At 42.6% G+C, this 16,107-nt stretch overlaps 2 long non-coding RNA genes across 3 annotated transcripts; one reads left to right on the top strand and one right to left on the bottom strand.

Moving 5' to 3' along the window:
- Positions 1-1,635: 1,635 nt before the first annotated feature.
- Positions 1,636-6,544, bottom strand: LOC147344313 (uncharacterized). 2 transcript variants are annotated; one of them, XR_015155726.1, is made up of 3 exons: positions 6,107-6,544; positions 4,483-4,636; positions 1,636-3,828 (listed from the first exon to the last, which is right to left on the bottom strand). It is a non-coding gene; the product is annotated as an uncharacterized LOC147344313 (long non-coding RNA). The 2 variants fall into 2 exon arrangements; XR_015155727.1 differs by having other exon boundaries at positions 4,483-4,603.
- LOC147344312 (uncharacterized) lies at positions 3,583-15,536 on the top strand. Its single transcript, XR_015155730.1, has 3 exons — positions 3,583-3,653; positions 14,370-14,486; positions 15,416-15,536. It is a non-coding gene; the product is annotated as an uncharacterized LOC147344312 (long non-coding RNA).
- Positions 15,537-16,107: the final 571 nt, after the last annotated feature.

Raw genomic sequence — 16,107 nt, 5'->3', positions numbered from 1 at the left:
TTCCTAACCCAGGGATCAAACCCGGAGCTCCTGTGCTGCAGGTGGTCTCCCGTATTGGAGGCAGATTCTTTACTGACTGAGCCACCAACGAAGCCCAGTAATGATTTTGTGCCTCAACTCATTTTGCTAGACTGCTCCTTTCTACTCCTTCCTACCCTTCTGAATTTGCTTTCTTTTTTTTTTTTTTTCAAAATATATTTGATGGGAGGGGAGCTGGAGGCAGTGGATTGGAGGTGGTGTTTATCTTTTTTAATAGTTATTTCGTTTAGCTGGGCCAGGTGTCAGCTGCGGCACACACGATCTCCTGTCTCTGTCGCAGTATATGGTTCTTTCAGTTGTGGCATACGAACTTTCAGTTGCAGCATGTGGGATCTAGTGACCTGACCAGGGATCAAACCTGGGCCTCCTGCATTGGGACCGTGGAGTCTTAGCCACTGGACCATCAGGGAAGTCTGCATTTGTTTTCTGATCAGCTGGCTGGGTCAGCAGGCCTCCTGCTACACAACGTCTGCCCCCACGTTAGCCATTTCCCTCACCAATCTTCAGGGATGGCTGCACTCACCCTCACCAGCGTTTGCTATCCCAGAAAAGGAATGAGATCATCCGATTGCATACACAAATAATACATCTAAGCTGGTCTATCCCATAGTGAACTATCTCTAATGAAGGCCAGTCCCCAGTTTATCATGGCACTCGGGCTGCCCTGGTGGCTCAGTGGTAAAGAATCCACCTGCCAATGCAGGAGATGTGAGTTCAGTCCCTGGGCTGGGAAGATGCCTTGGAGGAGACAGTGGCAACCCACTCCAGTATTCTTGACTGCGAAAATCCCATGGTCAGAGGAGCCTGGCGGGCTATAGTCCATGGGGTCACCAAAGGGTTGGGCATGAGTTAGCCTCTGAGCATGAGCATGAAGGGCAATCTCTAAGGGGAAGACACCCTCCCTTTGCCTGTGGTACACAGAGGAAAGACCTGGAAATGAACTGATCACTACCTCTTGTGGTTACCTTTCAAACACTCACAGGTTGACACGAAGTAAGTCATTGGTGTTCCCTTCCCAAATTCCATTCATTTATTAAAATCCTGATTTCCTAGCCCTTTAAGATGGTTACTCCCCATTTGGTCCTCTGCAATTTCCTGTCTTACACTCTGGAGCTGAGGAAGAGTAGTAAGAGCACTGTAGTTTTTCCTCTGAGTCACAAACTTGGGAACAAAGTATTCTCCTTGATGTCACTTGTCATTTCCTTTTTCTTTAGCATCAAAAAGTCACTCTGGTGGTCAGGTGAATTCCTGAGCAGTGACTCTTCGGGACAAGTGTTCCTTTTCTAACTCAGAGTGTTGAACCCAAGTACTTAAAGAAGTGGAAACATAAAACCTGCTTCTGTAGAGAAGCTGCTAACCTGGTCCACAAATGCAGTTTTACTCCCACTAGAATATAAAATCCATGAAGACTGGGATTTTGTTAGGCTACTATGTCTCCAGTACTTGTATATATAGGCACTTTTATGCATTCATTCATTCATTCAACAAATGCTTATTGACAATTTCCTAAACAGGGCATTATGCCAGGTGATACTTGGGATCAAAGGAATAAACACAAGTATGTCTAGAAGGATAATTCAGCCACAATAACAGAACTGTTTTAAACAATTAGGCATTTATTGGTGCACATACATGGAAGTCCAAATTGAGATCAACTCAGGTTTGTTTTGCTCAACATTAACGATGCATGATTTTTCAGATTCATCCTAAACCTTCTTTCCCCCTTCTGGAAAAGGGGGAAAGGGGAGGGAGAGAGAGAAAGACCACAGGGTGGCTGCCAGTAACAAAGATAATAGCAGGAGAAAGAGTAAAGAGGAAGACCCTTCCCAGAGCCTTTAGCACTCTTCTTGCTTCTCAGTGGCTGTAACTGGGTCACACACCTGTTCCTGAGCCATGGACTTAACCTCATAGACGTTCAGCCCTCACCTCACACTGAGGGTGGGGAGGACTTCCCCTGAAGCAAACGGACTGTGTTGAGGAGGGGAAGCCCTCGAAACATATAGAGGTTCTGTTGAAAAGGAAGGGACTAGGAGCTAGCGGCTGAAGGAGGAGCTAGGAAGCAGCCATAGCATTCAAGTTGTAATTTATAATGAAAGTCTGCTGCTGCTGCTGCTGCTAAGTCGCTTCAGTCGTGTCCAACTCTGTGCGACCCCAGAGACAGCAGCCCACCAGGCTCCCCCGTCCCTGGGATCCTCCAGGCAAGAACACTGGAGTGGGTAGCCACTGCCTTCTCCAATGCAGGAAAGTGAAAAGTGAAAGTGAAGTCACTCAGTCGCGTCCGACTCTTAGCGACCCCATGGACTGCAGCCCACCAGGCTCCTCCGTCCATGGGATTTTCCAGGCAAGAGCACTGGAGTGGGGTGCCATTGCCTTCTCTGATAATGAAAGTCTAGAGTTTAATTTAAAAAAAAAAAGTGCCTGTCAATATACCTCTACTGAGAGCTTCGCTGGTGGCTCACACAGTAAAGAGTCTGCCTGCAATGCAGGAGACCTGGGTTCAACCCCTGGGTTGGGAAGATCTCCTAGAGAAGGAAATGGCAACCCACTTCAGTATCCTTCTCTGGAGAATCCCATGGACAGAGGAGCCTGGAGAGCCCTAGTCCATGGGGTTGAAAAGAGCTGGACACCTTTGAGTGACTAACACTTCACTTCACTTCAACATATTAGCTCATGTAATTCCTACAATAATGGCAAAGTGGTAGCTCTCACTCCAGGGGTAAATCAGAATCACCCAAGCAGTGAGCCTGATTCAGAAGGTGTGGTGTGAGACTGGGACATGTGTAATCCCTAAAAGCTGCACAGGTAATCCTGATGCCCAGCCAACACTACACATCAGCACTCTAGGCAAAGCACCAGCACCCCTATAGGTGTGGGAGTAAGAATTCAGCAAAATCTCTACCCTGGAAATTGACTAAATGTCAATTGAGAGATTCTGATATATGTGCCAGAGTTCAGGGGAGGAAAAGCTCCCTCTAAGCCAGTAAGTTGGGGAAGGTTACCAGGAGACAGTGGGACCTCCAAAGATGAGGAAGACTTGAATAGAGAACCCAGGGAGCAATGTAGCCAGGGCGCAGGATGAACCGGGGTGGAAGAAGACGGAACACTTGTCAAATTCACGTGTCACATTTGTCAGAGGACAGGCTGATCTCTGGTTTGTGGCCAAATTAGTACGCGACAAAGGGAAGTTTTCACATTTTTGGAGTTTTCTCATCTTGAACCAATGATTGAAGAAACTGAAGTTTGTTTCCAGAACTGGGTGAATCAGTGCTATCTGATACTCCTGATACTTTGCTGAAACTATTCCCCAAGCTTCCTCTTTGAACACAAAGGGGATTTTAAGAGGCAATGATTGGGGCTTTCACATACTTGTGTTTTAAAAATCAGAATAATTGTGTGGAAAAACCCTATGAGATCACCTTTCTGCTCTACCCGAGCTGTGGTGGGGGACGAGGCAGGGGGTGGTACATAATGATCATCTCAGAGAAGCAGGTGTTTCCATTCCTTCTCAAAGCTAACACACATAAACCCAATAAAATCCAGCCAGGCTGCAAAAGTGATTAGGAGAAAGATTAGAAACAACCTGAAGAATATGGAGAACGTTTGTCAGTTGACTGGTAAGTGGATTACATTTAAAGATTCAAATAGTGACATATTCAGAATAGAGTTTCCTTTGTCAATTCCCAGGCAAGAGGCTTGGAGCTTTACTGATATCACGAAGGTGAGTCACACAGCACTGGCTCACTCCGCAGGACTCGGACAAGCGTCACCCACTCACTTTGATGGCCGCACCTTGCACATAGAAACATGAGGACAGATATTGATTAAAAAAAAAAACGAACATGCCATCATTACTCACTGCTTTTAACAACTTATTTTCCTACTTTGGTATGCCTTTGCTGTTTCTACTTCTGCAGCATCTAAATTATGTTTTAGTGAGCCCTACAGGAGTCTCCCTCATACTAAAGGAGTTTCTCAGAGACTTGGCAACAGACTTGCCATGTGTGTCTTGGGCTGGATGCTCTTGAGGAATATTGCCTCTCCCAGGGTTCATGGGCTCTTTCTGTGTTATTATTAAATGGATTCAGTGTGAGAACTCAGAGTAGGTCAAGAGGTATTTATAGGATAGTCTTAATGTGGTAATTAGCTTCAGCAATGGAAAAAACAGAATATGTGTACGCTTTTCAAGTAGGGGTCATACTATAAACTTTGTAAGAGAATGGTTATTGTCTGGGAGCTCCCAGGAAGAGACCACCAGGTCACAGAGGGCAGGACTGGTGTAAGCCAGTGAGGGCAGTGTAAGAGCTGGCTCACCTGACTCTAGCTCTGTGCCCACCCGGCTTTGGAAGATAGAAGGCGGGGTGGCAGCAAGATCAGGGATGTGCGAGAGGGCAGCCCGGGGGGCTGACGCAGAGGCATCGCTTCAGAATTAATCACGACTCACACCTGTTCAGCGCGGTGAGCCAAATCTTTCCACGGGTTCCATCTTTCCTGGTTCAAGTTGACCTCTAAGTTCAGAGAATCACTTTCCCAGTGTCAGTTTTACAGTTTTCTTTTCACGGTGAATCTGAAATCAATAATGCTGATGAGCTGGAAATGACTGCAAGCAAAATAAAATGTTTTGAAGGCATTTGGACCTTGTTTTGGCAGATGAGTTGCTTAAACCCAACCCATTCTAGATAGACCCATATGCTAAGTCGCTTCAGTCGTGTCCGACTCTGTGCGACCCCATAGACGGCAGCCCACCAGGCTCCCCCGTCCCTGGGATTCTCCAGGCAAGAACACTGGAGTGGGTTGCCATTTCCTTCTCCAGTGCATGAAAGTGAAAAGTGAAAGGGAAGTCGCTTAGTCGTGTCCGACCCTCAGTGACCCCCCAGACTGCAGCCCACCAGGCTCCTCCATCCATGGGATTTTCCAGGCAAGAGTACTGGAGTGGGGTGCCATTGCCTTTTCCAGACCCATATGGGGGTCTGCTAAAACTAGGTTAGAAGCAAAGGCCCAAGGAATATGAATGATGGGCATGAATATTCTTCTTCCTCCTCTTCCCCAGTGTTTTCCTGTTTCTGTTGGGTTATTTATCTGTTTTCTTAATGATACACAGGATTTTTTTTTTTTTTTTTTTTACTTCCAACTCTTTGTGACCCCATGGACTGTACAGTCCATGGAATTCTCTAGGCCAGAATACTTGAGTAGGTAGCCTTTCCCTTCTCCAGGGGATACTCCCAACCCAGGGATTGAACCCAAGTCTCCCGCATAGAAGGCAGATTCTTAACAGCTGAGCCACAAAGGAAGCGATTCTCAGGATTTAAAAAAAAATATTCTGCAAATATTTTCTTATGGCCTGCGGCTTGTCTGTAACTTTGTAATGCTACTTTTGGTTGTACACATGATTTAAATTTTAATACAGTCATACTTTTTCAATCTTTTCAAGGATGAATCAACAGATTATGTATGCGCTGGAGGAGGAAGTTATCAAAGAAAATTCTTGCCAAATGACCTTTTCTCTGTAAAATAAATAGAATCAACTCTTAATAGATAGCTGCAGAGTCCTTAAGCTTCCTCCTTCAGCCAACATATACGAACTGAGTCTACAACAGATGCCTAGACCTGGGAGTTGGCCAGGTTGGGGGCATGGAGGCAGGGGATGAGATGGGATTTCATACATGGAACCCTGCCTTACTAGAGCTTATCATCAGAGGACTAATGTGTGTTAGATTGTGTAGCTTTGATATACTTCAGTAGAATCTCAGAGGAAGGAGAAATGTCGATAAGACTGAGTGATTGTATATGGACTGGATGGTGTAGTTGTTCAGTTATGTCTGACTCTTTGTGACCCCATGGGCTGTAGCCCACCAGGCTCCTCTGTCCATGGAATTCTCCAGGCATGAATACTGGAGTGGGTTGTCATTTCCTTCTCCATAAACTAAGAATCGCAGAATCTCAGAACTGAAAGGAAAAATGGAAATGGAGGCTGGACAAAGTTAAGGTCTTCCTGCCGAAGGCCTCACAGCTAGTGAGAGGCAGGATCCACACTAGAACTACAGATCCTAGGTCCAGGGTGCTGTTTTACCTGTCAGTGAAGCAAGCCATCATGTTTTCCTTTGATCATAAAACAGAGATCCGAAAGCAATGCGAAGAAAAACGAAGCAAACAAGACAGGGCATCAGTTACAACCAAAAAAAGCCCACAACCATTTACTTTGGGCTCGCAAACTGCTAGAAGCAGCTGTTATATTCACATCAACTTGATTGTCTTATAAGGATACAGGAAATATGTTATTTTTTTTTTCAGATGGGACAGAAAAAAGTAAAGTGGCTCAACCTGGGCCACTTTACAAGTCACAGCAAAAATGAGAGTAAATAAGCATGTGCTCTGTGTTCGATATTTTTCTCTTTATAAACCATAAAACAAACGGCCACATATATCTATAAACTGTAGTCGCTTTCTTGTATCAGTTGCCTGAGTTTCGCTCTTCCACTGTCAGCTTAATTGGTTCTGATCAGTCCACCTGTGGAGAAAGCATCAAATTAGCCACCAACTCAGTAACACTGAAAACAACAACCAAAAAAGAGCGATACATTGATTGCTCATAACAAGCAATTACAGTCAGGTTTTTCCTACCTAGATACTTAGCAGCAAACACAAAAGTAAAAATCACTTTCAACTCCCTGCAAAGAGACACATCATTAATTAGGATCAATCACAAGTTTCTCTCCATCAAGAAAATGCCTCAAAATATTAATTCCTTATATCTTACTGTAGTAATAACCATATGTGGCAACTGATATTATGAGTCTATGTGTCAGAGAAATACCACAATGCTAATTACAAGAAATCTTTAGGATGTTCTCCAAAGTCAAATATAATGTTCACTGCTATCAAAAGTTTTCTTTTGATATCAAACTCCACGTTTCTCAAGGAGACTGAATTCTACTAGTGCCAGGCACACCTTGCCAAGTGTAGACAATGCAAAGAACAAGATTAACCACTGCGCCTTAGACATGATGCCCTGTGTTTGTGCATGGTGAGTTGATTCTTTCATGTTCGATTCTTTGTCACCCTATAGAGTAGCCTGGCAGACTCCTTTAGCCATAGGATTCTCCAGGCAAGAATACTGGAGGGGGTTGCCATGCCCTCCTCCAGGGGATCTTCCTGATCCAGGGATTGAACCCATGTCTGGTACATCTCCAACACTGGCAGGCGGTTTCTTTACCACTAGCGCCACCTGGGAAGCCTGAGGCCCAAGTGTGGCTCCATTTGAAACACCAAGAGCCCGGGGTGTTTGCTGCTGGATGCAAAACACTAAGGGAGCAGACATGGGAAACAAGGAGTTCTGTGAAAGCTGGTGAGCAGTCACCAAAGTCCCATCAGAACTGGGTTATTAAAGACATTTTTCCAGGCAGGAGAGTGGGAAAGGCATGTGACGTAAAACAGACACCAGGGGCAAAGCAGCAATGCATGAAAGGAAAGGGTAGGTTCATACATGGTGAGCACGGTCCACGCTCAGGCTGAGAAGCAGGCTGTGGCCATACTGCCCATGGCCTTATATGCTAGGCTAACAAATGGGATGTTAACAAGTAGGTATGAGTATGTTTGGAAGATGCAGAAGGGTGGGCACGCGGAAGATCAATCTGGGAGCCAACTGTGGAAGATGCATGTTGGGGAAGGATTCCCAATCTTAGGCGACTGCCTCAGCCTAGGTGAGAAATGATGACAGCTAGGTCTGCAGCACTGGCACGGAGAAGAAGAAATACACCCCAAAAAACACTGAGAGGGTAGAATTAATCAAATTACTGTAAGGGTGGGGGGAGTGGTTCCTTCTGCTGAAACTGGAAAAAAATAAGGACATCAGTATCACAGAATACAAAAGAAGGCAAAGTCAGGTGAAATAGAAAATTTTAAAAACTTCTTCATAAATAGTTGATCATGTATTTTCTGCCTGCAAAAAGGCTATTTTCAGAACATATCATTTATTCCTCCTTTTAAAAAAAAACTTACCCTAAAAGGCTTTTCTTTTTATAAAATTTGCCCTATTGGCTTTTGGTGTGCCAGAGTAAATGATCACCAATCGTGCCAAAAACTTTTGGAGCATCCTTCAACAATGGAAATCCTTAATCTTTGTACCTGAGATACTTAAGCATGAGCAAGCTCTCCTACAGTGCGCACGCGCATACACACACACACACACACACACACACACACACACACACACACGAAATCAATTCAAAACAAACATCATCTGCAGGAAGAGCCAAGGTATTGTTCCATGAGCTTTTAACACAAAGAAAACAAGATGAGAAGGTGGTTTCATGGCTTCTAAAATGAGTAGCTTCTGCAAGAGAGGCACCCTCAGAGGTGCCAAAAATAAGGGTGCAATGGGGAGAGCACACCTTCTTCTCTAACGTGGATGCTGCGGCGTGCTGCCCAGATTCCCTCTTCAGGACTGAGGAGCTCGTCTTCCCAGAGGCCGGGAGTGTTAGTGGTTGACAGCTTTCCACTGAATGGCTCTTAGCCCCCTTCACAGGGCAGCCCATATCTGTGGCTGATTATTTGGGACGGGGTGGGTATAAAGTTCTGGCTCCCTTGACTTAAGGCAGGGAGTGTCTCTGTAGGGTCACCCTAGCTCCAGAGCTCCTACAGGATTGTTTGATGCGTTTGTTGCAACTGTTTTGCAGCTCCTCCTTTCTCCCTCTACCCCATCCTGCTCCTGTCACCTCTCACAGGTGATGTTCCCAAGGGTAGACCCCAGTAAACCTCCCGCACAGAAATCTGAGTTCTTTTCCCAAGGACCCTAACACATGACACCTATGAGGACCACAAAGAGCCCTTCGTGATCACTAATCACAGAGAATGAAGGTGTCCCTATAAATGTATGTATTAAGTGTCCTGAGTCTCGAACAACATGAGCCACACTTCCTACTTATATTTCAGTTTATATTCTAAAGCTGACAACAGAGAGATGTTGTAAACAGCGTACAAGTGATCTAAAGGACTTTGGATATAAAGCTATTTTATTAAAAAATTATAGCAAGTACACATAAAAATGTGTATATTAAAACCAAGAACAGGAGTTGAGTACAGATGGCTAGCAGGCCTTTATCACTTGGATGCTATAAACCATAGTTGCTGGGGTTTTTTGGCTGTTTATTTTTCCCTTTCTCTTCCCCGACAAAGCTGTTCGGCAATGCTCTTTCACTAAGGCTCCATCAATGGGGGAGGAGGGAAGAAAATCGGATATCAAAAGATGCTTGTGTCTGAGACTTCCCTGGTAATCCAGTGGTTAAGACTATGGTTCCAAGGCAGCGGGCGTGGATTTGATCCCTGGTCTGGGGACTAAGATCCTATATGCTCCGTGGCCAAAACAAACAGAAAGATACGTGTGTCCCTGCTGCCACCTAATGGTTCTCTGAGCATTACCATCTCAATTGTGTGCTGCTGCTAAGTCACTTCAGTCATGTCCGACTCTGTGCGACCCCATAGACGGCAGCCCACCAGGCTCCCCCGTCCCTGGGATTCTCCAGGCAAGAACACTGGAGTGGGTTGCCATTTCCTTCTCCAATGCATGAAAGTGAAAAGTGAAAGTGAAGTCGCTCAGTCGTGCCCGACTTTTAGCGACCCCATGGACTGCAGCCCACCAGGCTCCTCCGTCCATGGAATTTTCCAGGCAGGAGTACTGGAGTGGGGTGCCATTGCCTTCTCCGAATAAAATGGCTAAATGTGACCATATCAAACTACAGACCACTAGTCTTACTGTGGCTAAACTCTGGGGCTCATTCTGGCTTCTGGAAAAAGTCATGCTGTCTCCGTTTTCCTCTTTACATCTGGGAATGTATACCCACCTACCTACCGCCCATTGTTGTTAGGTCTAAGTATCCTTTATTTTTTTTTAAAAGATTGTTTTATTATCCACTGTGCGATTAAAGTTATGTGGACTGTACCAGCTTTTTCCTGCCTTTTTTTGCGATAAGCTTTTTCTAAGATAGATAAACAGGCAACATGAATCTGGGAGTGGGAAACACCCAGATAATAAGGGTACCTTCAGGGGCTGTGATGCAGATGAATCCCATTAACTCTGGTTTTAAAAGACTATCTTAAGACCACTGATGGAGGCTATATATAAGAAAGCCAAACAGAACTAAAAAAATTTAAAAAGCTCCTGTCACCACATCAGAGGGCAAGGCCCATTGGACTGTCTCCTGCCTGTGGGGAAGTCAAAGCAATTCTTTCTCAAGTTTTCTTTCCTGACCTTCAAGGGGCTCCGGTGACTGCTTCCGCCTCCACTGCCCACACCTTTCTGCTAAGCTGTGACCCATCCAGCTTTCTGCGGCCTTCTGTTTCTGACAATCACATAAGCTTTTGAATTCTCGTGTGTTACTTCCAAGCTTGCTAAACTGCTGCTGGCTCCTAGATTTCCCCTCACCTATCCTGTCTGCTGCTTTTTCCCACCACCCCCCTTCAACACACGCAACGCATGCCGAAACTATTCTAACTACTCTGTGAACACTGTTTTCCATCTTTTGAAAATTTTGAAACACAATTCTCCAACCACATCTGAAAGACTGGTACCATGAGCAGAAACATACATCCTCCACAACGACTGTTAAATATTTTGCCATGTTTTAATTCTTTATCTGTCCGTGTGTGTGTGTGTGTGTGTGTATACACAAAATAAGTTTCCCAACATTTTATATAATTCTTTGATGGAACCATTTGAAGGTAAGTCATAGATGTAATGGTACTCGGTCCCTAATTACCTGAATAGGACATTCTCCTAAGTAACTTAATTCCACAGTAATAAAATGAACCGTAATTCAGTATCAACAGATATCCAGTCTATAAAGAAACTTCCTAAAGTGTCCTCAAATATTCTTTCATAGCTTCATTTTTCCACACCAAAACCCAATCAAGACTTACTCACTGCATTTAATTATTGCATCTTTTGTCTCATAGTCTAGAGCAGTACTCCACTCTTCTTAATGACAGTACTTTTCTGAAGGATTTAGGCCAGTTTTTGTAAGCTACAAATTCTGAATCTGATTCTTTCATCATGGTCATTTTGCTTATTTTTCTCTCCCTGTATTTCATATAAACTAGAATTTGGGTCAAAAGGCTTCACTATATTTAAGTTAAGCATCTTGGGCAATGTTTCTTCATAGGTAACGCTGTTTACTTCATTTCAGCTCAGTTGCTCAGTCATGTCCGACTCTCTGTGACTCCATGGACTGCAGCACACCAGGCCTCCCTGTCCATCACCAACTCCTGGAGCTTGCTCAAACTCATGTCCATTGAGTCAGTGACACCATCTAACCATCTCATCCTCTGTTGTCCCCTTCTCCTCATGCCTTCAATCTTACCCAGCATCAGGGTCTTTTCAAATGAGTCAGTTCTTTGCATCAGGTGACCAAAGTATTGGAGTTTCAGCTTCTGCATCATTCCTTCCAAAGAAATCCCAGAGCTGATCTCCTTTAAAATGGACTGGTTGGATCTCCTTGCAGTCCAAGGGGCTCTCAAGAGTCTTCTCCAACACCACAGTTCAAAAGCATCAATTCTTCGGCACTCAGCCTTCTTCACAGTCCAACTCTCATATCCATACATGACCACAAGAAAAACCATAGCCTTGACTAGACGGACCTTTGTTGGCAAAGTAAAGTCTCTGTTTTTCAATATACTATCTAGGTTGGTCATAACTTTCCTTCCAAGGAGTAAGTGTCTTTTAATTTCATGGCTGCAGTCACCATCTGCAGTGATTTTGGAGCCCAAAAAAATAAAGTCTGACACTGTTTCCACTGTTTTCCCATCTATTTCCCATGAAGTGATGGGACCGGATGCCGTGATCTTCGTTTTCTGAATGTTGAGCTTTAAGCCAACTTTTTCACTCTCCACTTTCACTTTCATCAAGAGGCTTTTTAGTTCCTCTTCACTTTCTGCCATAAGGGTGGTGTCATCTGCATATGTGAGGTTATTGATATTTCTCCCAGCAATCTTGATTCCAGCTTGTGTTTCTTCCAGTCCAGCGTTTCTCATGATGTACTCTGCATGTAAGTTAAATAAACAGGGTGACAATATACAGCCTTGACGTACTCCTTTTCCTATTTGGAACCAGTCTGTTGTTCCATGTCCAGTTCTAACTGTTGCTTCCTGACCTGCATACAAGTTTCTCAAGAGGCAGATCAGGTGGTCTGGTATTCTGATCTCTTGAAGAATTTTCTACAGTTTATTGTGATCCACACAGTCAAAGGCTTTGGCATAGTCAATAAAGCAGAAATAGATGTTTTTCTGGAACTCTCTTGCTTTTTCCATGATCCAGCGGATGTTGGCAATTTGATCTCTGGTTCCTCTGCCTTTTCTAAAACCAGCTTGAACATCAGGAAGTTCACAGTTCACATATTGCTGAAGCCTGGCTTGGAGAATTTTAAGCATTACTTTACTAGCGTGTGAGATGAGTGCAATTGTGTGGTAGTTTGAGCATTCTTTGGCATTGCCTTTCTTTGGGATTGGAATGAAAACTGACCTTTTCCAGTCCTGTGGCCACTGCTGAGTTTTCCAAATTTGCTGGCATATTGAGTGCAGCACTTTCACAGCATCATCTTTCAGGATTTGGAATAGCTCAAGTGGAATTCTATTACCTCCACTAGCTTTGTTCATAGTGATGCTTTCTAAGGCCCACTTGACTTCACATTCCAGGGTACAACAGACTGGTTCCAAATCAGGAAAGGAATATGTCAAGGCCGTATATTGTCACTGTGCTTATTTAACTTATATGCAGAGTACATCCTGAGAAATGCTGGACTGGATGAAGCACAAACTGTGATCAAGATTGCTGGGAGAAATGTCAGTAACCTCAGATACACAGATGATACCCCACTTACGGCAGAAAGTGAAGAAGAACTAAAGAGCCTCTTGATAAAAGTGAATAAGGAGAGTAAAAAAGTTGGCTTTAAATTCAACATTCAGAAAACGAAGATCATGGCGTCTGGTCCCATTACTTCATGGCAAATAGATGGGGAAACAGTGGCAGACTTTATTTTTCTGGGCTCCAAAATCACTGCAGATGGTGACAGCAGCCATAAAATTAAAAAGACGCTTGCTCTTTAGAAGAAAAGTTATGACCAACCTAGACAGCATATTAAAAAGCAGAGACATTATTTTTCCAACAAAGGTCCATCTAGTCAAAGCTATGGTTTTTCCAGTAGTCATGTATGGATGTGGAGTTGGAGTATAAAGAAAGCTGAGCCCTGAAGAGTTGATGCTTTTGAACTGCGGTGTTAGAGAAAACTCTTGAGAGTCCCTTGGACTGCAAGGAGATTCAACTAGTCCATCCTAAAGGATATCAGTCCTGAATATTCACTGGAAGGACTGATGCTGAAGCTGAAACTCCAAAACTTTGGCCACCTGATGCAAAGAACTGACTCATTTGAAAAGACCCTGATGCTGGGAAAGATTGAAGGTGGGAGAAGGGGATGACAGAGGATCAGATTGTTAGATGGCATCAACGAGTCAATGGAAATGAGTTTGAGTAAACTCTGGGAGTTGGTGATGGACATGGAGGCCTGGCATGCTGCAGTCCATGGGGTTGCAAAGAGTCCAACACAACTCAGCGACTGAACTGAACTTACTGAATGATTTAATAATTGATCATAGTCATTATTCTTTTAATGTCAAGACTGACTCATCTTTGGCCAATGCAGTCCCCTCAAGCTGGGTTCTGTGAGTTTTTGATTTGATCCTAAGAGTTTGGGGGCACTTCCTTGTTTTCTGGCAAGATGTTCCAGGCTCACGTTTGCACTGTTGTATTTTTCTGGCCTGAGACCCTAACTCTATCATTTCTCCAAAAAATACTGTTTCTTTCATAGGGAGTGGTATTTAGATATCAAGATATGGGCACACTCCACTAGGGTAACATTACTTCTAAAATATAGAAATATATATTCAAAATTCAAATTTAACACCAGAGGACTTTTAACAAAAAAATTTCTTTTATTTTTTCCCTCTTATTTAATATTTTTTCCCTCTTATTAGAGTTTTAACTAACAAAACTTACTATTCACTTTATCTAGAGTAGACATAAAAGTTTTAAAATTATCTTACCTTATCAATACTACTATTAGCAATAAATCTGTGATGTTTGAGACTTTTTTGTTTCTGTTCTTTTTACCCCCAGAATATATTCTTGAGAAAATATGAGTACAGTTAAACTGAGAAAATAGGGGTACATTTAAACATCACTTTCAAATAGATCTGAAGAACTTTGATGACTCTGTTATTTCTGATCCTTTAAAAAGCTTAGACTATCATCTTTTCAAACTGAACGAGTCCTTGTTTTCTGTTTTTAGTGGCATGCCTTCTGTTCTCTGGTGGTACACGTGAAATACAGAATGGCTGAAAATGTCCATCCTAAGACTGGCAAGACAATGCGGATTTCACTGAACAAATCAGGATTGCTACGACAGGTGAGCAACTGCATTCATCAGCAAGGTTGTTTATCCATCAAACTTAAATGGATGATACCATCTAAGAGTCATCCCAGGATATGTTCTGAATTGACTGTACCCCCCAAAATACTCAATAGGCAGAAAAAGTCAGTAGCTTGCCCTGTAACAAATCCACATGTAAACATTCAAAACACCTATGATGATTAAAAAGGGCAAAGGTTATAGTTATTATTACTATGTGCACATCTCTCATCACATTAGGCATCTGTATAGATAGCAAAAATGTAGGAAAATTTGGGGCTACTTTAGTGAAGGGATATAATAAAAGCTAAGCTAAAGAATGCAACCTCCAATTTAACCAACATGTATTAATGTATGAATTTAGTGCATAGTTTTACGCTCTGCAAAGAGTTAGTGCATTCCAAAGGCATGGCTATGCTTTAATTTTCTTTAGGAGTGAAAGGAAATAGCTGTGGCATCTTTAAATTTTATTTACTTACTGAGTTCAATAAAATAAATACCAGGTTTAAAGAACTAGAGGTTTTAGATATTGTTCTTTTTATAAAATAAACATGATTAAATTTTGAGTCAGAATGTTTTAAGAAAAATCTGACACTGAAAGAGGATTTTGACACTTCAAAGGAGGTGGTAAGTCAGAACACCTATTTGAAGTAGTAGGCTTAGTCAAAGCTTATACTTGCTTCAGTTTTGTCTTTAAAAACACACCAAATCATAGTGAAAAATAAATGAATACGTGTAGAATTTACAATGCTGCCTGGCACACCAACTGTCATCTCTTTGTGAGAACTAATAACATTCAATGTAACCTTTCTTTCCAAATATACTCTATGTTGCACAGAAGGAGAGATTAAAATCAGTCCTAAAAACAAAAAGTTATCAAAAACCTTTATTGGAGCTTATACATATTTTCCTATTCTCTGATCTAGGGGGTTCATGAAGAGTTCTTATGTGACAAACTTACACAGCTGTAAAGTTTATTTTCAAGGAAGGTCCTCCTGGCATTAGTTCTTCAAATATACAATTAAGAGCAACTGTCAAAAACTACATCGTGTTTTTAACATATTTTTAATAAAGTGCATCCCCTCTGGTTTGTCTTCCCTCTTCATTCCAGCTACACGTGGCTGCCCTCTACAGCAATTTCAATTCTTACAAGTTGACTGCCACAAACCTGACCTAGTTTCATCTCTACAGGTTCTCTGACTCAATGAGGGATGTGTGTGTGTGTACAAAACAAAACAGGGAACTTTCTTTCCTGGCATTTATAGAGCCTCTTAGTGTCTCAGGTCTTTTTAGTTTTTTTTTTTTTTTTTAATTGGAAAAAATTACATGTGTATAGGGGAAAGATTAAAAGTAGGAAGGATAATCAGTGAAAACATTTGGGTTCCACTCCAAATCTCTAGATAGATTTGTATATCCGTCCAACAGTATATATTATTACACTTAATACACATTTTTAAACATTAAGTGCTTACACAATCTGCTTATATTTAAGATTATAAGAGACTGTTCCCTTGCGAGTGGCATTAACCTACATAACTTAATTAAAACCAGTAAATGCTTATAAAACAGTTTTGTTTTTTTTTTTAATGGTACGAAAGGCCTTTGTTCACAACAGTAA

Source organism: Bos grunniens, chromosome 26, assembly GCF_055505025.1.
Source record: "Bos grunniens cultivar Pamir isolate PY7600 chromosome 26, Bosgru_T2T1.0, whole genome shotgun sequence".
In the NCBI taxonomy this organism is placed as follows: Eukaryota; Metazoa; Chordata; class Mammalia; order Artiodactyla; family Bovidae; genus Bos; species Bos grunniens.
This window is presented reverse-complemented; position numbering and strand designations above follow the sequence as displayed.